Source organism: Dermacentor silvarum, chromosome 8 (genome assembly GCF_013339745.2).
Source record: "Dermacentor silvarum isolate Dsil-2018 chromosome 8, BIME_Dsil_1.4, whole genome shotgun sequence".
NCBI classification, from domain to species: Eukaryota; Metazoa; Arthropoda; class Arachnida; order Ixodida; family Ixodidae; genus Dermacentor; species Dermacentor silvarum.
The window spans coordinates 68,997,864-69,003,594 of record NC_051161.1 but is presented as its reverse complement, the minus strand read 5'-3'; the positions used below and the strand labels follow the sequence as shown (position 1 = coordinate 69,003,594).

At 42.8% G+C, this 5,731-nt stretch overlaps 1 long non-coding RNA gene across 1 annotated transcript; it reads right to left on the bottom strand.

Annotated features, from left to right (window-relative positions):
- Nucleotides 1–417: 417 nt before the first annotated feature.
- Nucleotides 418–5,023, bottom strand: LOC125947567 (uncharacterized). The gene is made up of 3 exons (XR_007468393.1): nucleotides 4,967–5,023; nucleotides 2,920–3,020; nucleotides 418–1,061 (listed from the first exon to the last, which is right to left on the bottom strand). It is a non-coding gene; the product is annotated as an uncharacterized LOC125947567 (long non-coding RNA).
- Nucleotides 5,024–5,731: the final 708 nt, after the last annotated feature.

The following is a 5,731-nucleotide window of genomic DNA, read 5'->3' as shown; positions in this document are numbered from 1 at the left end:
AAATTTTCAATATTAAATTTCAGGTACAAAAATTCTAGTTTTGGTGGCCTTGAAAAAATATATATATTGCAAAGGTCAATTAGGGAAGTACATGAAATGCAGAGCAAGCACACAAGAAACACACCCTGTTATTTTGTACACCAATGTCATGGCAAATCATTGTGAAAAGCTGATTTGGAAAGTCGATATAAAGCTTGACTGGCGCACATTTTTGATATACTGAAACACCGTATGTTTCACACATGAACTTGCTTTAAATAAGGTTTGATCCAGGAGCATCAAGATGAATTTTCGCTCCTCAACAAGATTCCTTGAGCAAGAAAATTTTTTTCCCACCTAAATCATTTTTTTTCAAATGTAAATAGAGTTCTCTGAGCTAAAATGCTGTGTAGCAGATTTTCCGATTACAATTCTGGTTTCCTTAAATTTTGTAATGCGAAGGCAATGCATGGTCTGTTATAAAATATGTTGCTTGAAAATGTTTTTTTCTACTGCAAGACAGCCTAAATATGCCAGATTTATTACTGTTTAGGTGCGAAGTGCCGTATCAATGGCGGCCTTATAAAAACAAACCACTGTTCATTAAGGTACTCTACTGGCCACATGCGGATGATACATTGCCAATTTCTAAATTATTTGTACTTGGTGCGATAATGGAAGATTAGGGCTTGTACATAAATGAGCAAATAATGTTTATTAAATCAGCCATACTCTGGTTACTGAATGAAGCTTCAAATGTGTGAGTTCACATTTTTTAAACACAGGCCATCATGCATCAGCCAGTAATGCATAAATAAATGTTAAACATCATGCTTAATATTTTCCAACAAGAAATGATTGTATCAAACAGTATAAAAGTATTAAACAGCATATATTAGTTGATTCAAATTAGAATAAAGTGTATACATTTGAGCTGCAAAATTCTAATTTATGCAGGAAATCACCTTTAGCTTTCATAAAAGCGAGAATACTGTTCACGGTTAACCACAAGGAACAGGGACTCCATTGTCTGAGCATCTTGACCATAAGTGCAGGAGATGGCTGTGCTGGAATCCTGCTTCCTGCATTAGCAAAATAACAGAATCATGAGAGTTGACTCTACATTTCATTACGATCCTATACACTGCGGGGAATTTGATAAGGCAACAAGCTTCTGAAAACAACACCCCTAATTATTGTGACCGAACACAAGGCACAGCTCAATTGGGCAAAAGTTCCAGTTTTCAAATTTAGAAACCGCGATCACTAAGTCATCGTGAATACAAAATGGCATAGAAGCAAAAATGAATATACAGTAGCCTTTTCACTATGGAAAATAAGAGCATAAAATGTAGACTCTACCAACGACATCTCTTAGCAATGGGCATTTCTCCAGGAGCATGGATGTGACCGCAATATAAAACTCACAATATAAAATCTGCAATGTAGTTGTGCATTACACTTCAGAAGCACTGCAGCAGGAGACTTCATGGGAGAAGACACAATAAGACTGCTGTGCTCAAGGCATGAGAATTGTTTTGAATGCACCATTTATACACTCCGAGACGAAGAGCACTATTGTACAGAGAGAGTGCACAACAGACGAAAATGACAAAACCCCCAAGTGCATTCTCACCTGCCCTGCATTACAGTAGCAAAGCAGTACTTGCATCTAGCTCAACAATGTCCAACTCTCCACTGCAGTCTATAAGGCCTTTTCTGTATACGTAGTTATTTTTATTTATTGTTGTATATTCTTTACTGACTGAGTAAGAATCAGTGTTTCAGCACATTTCCCTGGAACATATAGAACGTCCTGCCAACTATTTTTTGCCCTTGTTAGCTAGGCAATTCGCTGACAAGTACTATTCCCTTATTTATACTTACAATCCTTCCTGATGCTCCGAATTTCTACTTCGTGCTCTGAACAGTGACGTATGTCCTTCTACTCAGTTTATGTTGGCTTCCTACAATTTACGTGGTCCTTCATATTGTAGCTGCTCAACTAGAGCCTAAAATTTCCTGCTGTCTCCTAAAAGCACCATCTTTATTGGACAACATATCCTACGTTTCCCCCTCACTGTGGGGGAGTTTATGTAAGTGCTGACCTATTTACTAGACCGCAGTGCCACAACTATTTCTCATCCTGTGTTGCCACTACATGCATGAGTCACAATGGCTGCAAATTGGCTCCCTGCCCCACCCTCTCCGATTCCAGGTCACTCTCTCTCCTAAATGTACATTTTGCCACCTGGAGAATATCCAAAAGCATTGCATCCTCATGAAAAGTGCTCCTGTTAATCTTTTTTTTCTCTTCTCCTGTAACGACTGTGTTAAATCAAACATGCTTGCGAATTTCATGAGCAGCTCAGTAAACGAAATAGGCACATGGTTTGCTGAAAAGAGGTTTTCAACTACCATAAGAAGCCACGGTTTCTTGCAATTTCTTCAATTCCCTTGCAGTCTTGATAGCAATCTAGCACATTTTGATTTTGATACTGTTTTCAAAACAATAACAGCCGAAATTTTGAGGTTGTGATAATTATGTGATAATTAAAGGTAGAGGAGTTTGACGCAATGAGCAAATAAGAATCGCATTGCAGAGGGTAAACAAATACTCTTTTCCCGCAAATAAATTGGTAGGAGGAGGGTAACTTGAAATGAGCACTGAATGCACAATACAGAATATGATGCTGAAATGCCCCAATCTCTGAATATCCTTGCACAAAAGAAAAACTTCATTATGAAAGGCAATGATGAAATTGCAAGTATATACTTCATAGTCGTCATATCTGCAATGTGCACTGTGCCATCGGCAATATCTAAAAACTGCATACACACAACTGCACAAAATATGAACCTAAGGCTATCAAAGGAGCCTCACAGTATTAAATGGAAACTTGTTTCAGAATATTCGACTACACGCCTATATCTACTTACAATGTTGTCTTGTCTGAAGGCAAACATAAGTGGCTTGCCCCTGATGGGTTTCTGATGGAGAGCACAAAGGCTGCGAATTGTGAGGCTGTCATCTGGATGACCTGCAAGAAATGACATTTTTAGTTCCACATAAACAAATGCTACCAGAACGAGAGACAAGATCACTGGCAATAAAGGTGATTTTGGTTGGCAAGAGAAAAATCAAAGTATGGACTCGGTACAGCTTACTGAGAAAAAGAAGCCTCATACCACAGATGTTGTAGTGAAAGTTCATTGCATTGAAATTTCCACACACATATACGTTTGCCTGCTCATACACTGTTGCCAGTGCTGTGCCAGCGGTATTTCTATTGTTTAATATTTCTTTTAGTGCTCACTAAGTTTATTACCAGCTATGAAAGCGGCTAAGTTGAATGTAATGAGTAATCTTAGTGCCACATTGCAAATATATACTCGATCACACTAGTGACTTGGGCTACTATGTTGGCTATAAATAGTGTGAATGAAGCAAATTTGATTAATTATTGTTTCCTTGCCTTTTCTGGCCAAACAGCACCAGAGAGTTGTACAATTCAGTGGCAAATCCGTGGTAAATGCAAGAGGAATGCGTTAGAATGTCACAACTCCTTGCAGGTCTCAAATCCATTATTTAAACCATGTTCACCACATTTGCAAAGTGTTGTTCAACAAGTCACTTTACACAAGTCCTGCCCTTTCGAGGAGCGAAGTCTTACACACACACACGCACACCTGCACCACATGACTCGCTTTCAACAATTTACACACACACATACGCTTTTTTTACACTTTGACACTCCTACTGAGAAAGCATTAAAAAAATTTATTGGACTCACTGCAACCTTCTCAATTAAACCTACAGCTCAATCAAACACATTCTCGAGTCCGAGGGCATGCCTTATAAATTCCATTTTTACGAATTATAATTGGGCTATAGAGGACAATTTTCGAAGGGCATGAGGACCACCCCAGAGAGACCTAAATCTTAGCACTTCATATCTTCAGTAATAGCTGCTTAAACCAATTGCTATATGCGGAATATCGCAAATAACCAGCTATTCACAATTTAAGGAGTTGTCTCCTTGAATTCGGGAGTGTTACGTGTCAAAACGACAATTTGATTAAGGAGCACGGGATAGCGGGTGACTCTGAATTGATCCTGACCCCTAGGGGTTTTTCAACGTGCCCCCAATGCACGGGACACTGGCGTTTTTGCATTTGTAGGCAAAACATTTTTTGTGCGGGCGAAAAGGGCGGCAGCATTTCGCCCGTCGCCGCCTCATAAGCAGTTGCCTACTTCAAGGAAATGTGGGCTAACCCAAGGTACACGTTTCACGATCGAAATTAGTGTAATCGTGAAACACACTTTCCGGATTTCTGATTCATGTATTTATGTTGTTGATGAAACGTTTATTTCACAATAACAATCAAGGAAGTGGATTCATCAGGGTAGAGGGGGGAAAAAATGTCACAGTTTCGCCCTAAGGGCGAAGCAATGAATGCGATAGCAACACAGCAATGTCATACGAAGTAAGGTGAGCGGCTTTGGTAGCAACAACACGCAGAACTGTTGTCGACGCCATCGGCGTTTTGCCCGCGTTAGCTCAAAATGCGTGCGGCGTTGGTGACTGTTGCTGGAGCCTCTGATATAAGTAGGCACTTGGTGCCGCAGCTAAACGTCGCCTCCCTTCCCTCCCCCTCCCCCACGGCCTCTCGCGCGTCTGAAGAAGGCGCGTTTGCTCTACATATATGGTGATTGTAAAGGAGAAAAGAGACGCCTACTTCTGCAGCCCTTAAGCGAGCACGGCGCAGAACGCGCGTTTGTTCTCCGCCGCGCGTTCACTCCCCGTGAAAGACGCGCCCCTCGCGCCTTTTCACTCGCACATACAGCGTTCGGCGCGCGGCGACGATTTCATCTCCAAATGACGTCATACGGAACCTCACGGCGACGGCGACGGCGACGCCGACGGCAGAAATCTGCTTTTGAGTGTCCATATAATTGCTATCGCAATAAAAGGAGGAAACTTACACCTTCCACTGGTCCTCCGGCGCCTCCATATATTCCAGAGTGGCTCGACACCAAACTTTTTTGAAGAGGTTTATTGCGTGTAAAACTACCGACTTTATTCAATACACACACACACACACACACACACACACAAGCACGCGCGCGCACGCACATACATAGCACTCACAAAACACGCACGCACGAACGCACGCACGCGCAAGCACATAGAGACCCGCATACAAGCACGCGCACTCGCAAAGCGCTCACAAAACACGTACGCGCGCGCGCACGCACACACGCTAAGTACTCACAAAACACGCACGAATGCACGCACGCGCAAGCACATAGAGACCCACATACAAGCACGCGCGCACAAGCAAAACGCTCGCAAAGCAGCAACGCGCGCGCGCGCGCACGCACACATGCAAAGCACTCACACAAAAGGCACGCGCAAGCACATAGAGACCCGCATACAAGCACGCGCGCGCGCGCACGCACACATACAAAACACTCAAAAAACATGCACGAACGCACGTACACAGCGCTCAGAAAAAACGCACGGACGCATGCACGCACACGTAAAGCGCTTACAAAACACCTACGCGCGCGCTAACACACACCACACACACACACACACACACACAAACGGAGAGAAAAAGATAGCCCAAAACACGCTGAAGAAGGCGTCCGGCAAGCAGCAGCAGCAGCAGTACGCGGGCGCGCGAGGGAGAGCCAATATTGCGCCGGTACTTTCGAAAGGCGAAGCCAGTCGTCACTTCTACTCGA